At 51.5% G+C, this 1,969-nt stretch overlaps 1 pseudogene; it reads left to right on the top strand.

The window, feature by feature from the left end:
- The first annotated feature begins 515 nt into the window (after nucleotides 1-515).
- LOC149809168 (ubiquinol oxidase 4, chloroplastic/chromoplastic pseudogene) lies at nucleotides 516-1,375 on the top strand (annotated as a pseudogene).
- The last annotated feature ends 594 nt before the right edge of the window (nucleotides 1,376-1,969 follow it).

Raw genomic sequence — 1,969 nt, 5'->3', positions numbered from 1 at the left:
TGCTGCTGTTCTTCGTTGACCGCGTTTATGAAGGCAAAGCAATTGAGCGCTTCTGGTTCCTGGAAACGGTGTGTTCTTCAAATTGCACCATTCAATTGCACCATTCTTCGACTTGTGTCTGATTCTCAAGTAGCACTTGAGTAGCCAACGTCCATTTGAATGCAAGAGTGTGGTGGAAAACATACATCATCGTCATTTCTGTGCTATCTGGCACAGCCTGCACTTGACCAAGCAAACAGCTCCGGTCGACGACGCCTGTTGACCGCACAGCTGGATGGTCTGAGCATCATGCTTGGCTTGCAGCAGTCACTCGCAAAACCTCTTGCTGATTTGCCTCATGTTTGTCGAGTCGCCTGGATGTGCTGATGAACACGTTCCATTCAGGTTGCTCGCATGCCGTACTTTTCGTACACGACGACCCTGCACCTCTATGAAACCCTGGGCTGGTGGCGGACAGGGGCCTACGGCTGGTTCACTTTGCGGAAGAGTGGAACGAGCTGCACCACCTTCTAATCATGGAGGCGCTGGGTGGCGATCGCCAGTGGACCGACCGCTTCCTTGCTCAACATGCTGCCATCTTCTACTACTGGGCTCTCATTGTGTCGTTCCTCGTCAGCCCAAAGTGGAGCTACAAGTTCAGTGAAATGCTCGAAAGTACGTACAACAATCGTATTGCAGGATCCTCTTGCACGCCGCTGTACCAATAGAGATTGGCCACCACTCATCAAGCTTCCATTATCTATCGCACATGATATGCAACTGTCAAGGCACGCTGCATTGTTTGGCCTTTGTTGCAAGGAAGGTGGTCTATGCTCTGGCCACCATACCCCTATGCCAAACCAGTCATGTTGTGCTGCTCTCCTTTGTCCTTTGAGCCAGTGTGTGGCTCAGTTCTCTCGGGGCCTTGGTCTGCTATTTCGAGGGTCAGAATTAGGTCTCTTCTGACCGTTGAGTGCCCTGTGCAGCTCATGCCGTCTCGACCTATCGTCAATTCATCATCGAGAACGGCGAAAAACTCAAGACCATGCCAGCCCCACTCATCGCAAAGAACTACTACCTCTCAGGTGACCCGTACATGTTCAATATGGACTCTGCACTAGTGCGCGGCATCAGCAATATGCCACCGCGAACCCCACCGTGCGAGACCCTGTACGACGTGTTCATCAACATCCTGGAGGATGAGTGGGAGCATGTCAAGACGATGGTGGTGTGCCAGGACTACAAGGCGGTTGAGAGCCTCAAAGTGTCTCAGACCTCGTTTGACTTACACTCAGAAAGTGACAGCCGCCGCGAACTGTGGAACCGCTGGGCGGAGGACATCGCTGCAATGGACAAGATGATCGAGCTGCGAGCTTGGGAGACACGGAAGCTTTGAGTGGTGCGTTGACAGGCAGACAGCAGCTCCACAGCCCGGAGTTTGTGGACATGGACGTACATCAGCATGCATGTCTGGGGCCAAGTCTCCTGCCCCTGGAATGGGGCGCTTATATTTTCATGGCATTCCTGTAAACATCTTGAAAAGGGTGGTTTGCTGGCGCCAAATGTTCAATCGTGTACTAGCGCTGTTGCGAGATTAGTGTAGTGCATCGTCCTACAATCATACCATACTGCTCGGTGTAGTCATATCAGATGGGACTTTTACATGTATGGTGATGATGTGGGGCCGCTGCAGGACTGCAACTGGCATGTCGCGATTTTCTAGTGGTGTTGCCAAAGACGTCATAAGGCACACCATGGTTGCCTCTTACAAATCTGTCTAAACAAAGTGCCCTCGGCATCGAAATATTTTACCACACCTTGGGATACCTTGAACATTTCATGGCCAGTCATGCGGCAACGACCTTGACATCATTCTTCAATGCAAACAGAAGCCATGGACAATGGTAGAGCCTTGCTTTCGCCAAGTGCATGGTGAATCCTTTGGATGACGCAGAAATCCACCGTTCGGTGGATGACTCGTCCCGCATTT

This window comes from Nuphar pumila, unplaced genomic scaffold, assembly GCF_984573655.1.
Source record: "Nuphar pumila unplaced genomic scaffold, dmNupPumi1.hap1.1 HAP1_SCAFFOLD_1625, whole genome shotgun sequence".
Taxonomy (NCBI): domain Eukaryota; kingdom Viridiplantae; phylum Streptophyta; class Magnoliopsida; order Nymphaeales; family Nymphaeaceae; genus Nuphar; species Nuphar pumila.
Note: the sequence above shows the minus strand (reverse complement) of the source record. Positions and strands in the feature narration are given on the sequence as shown.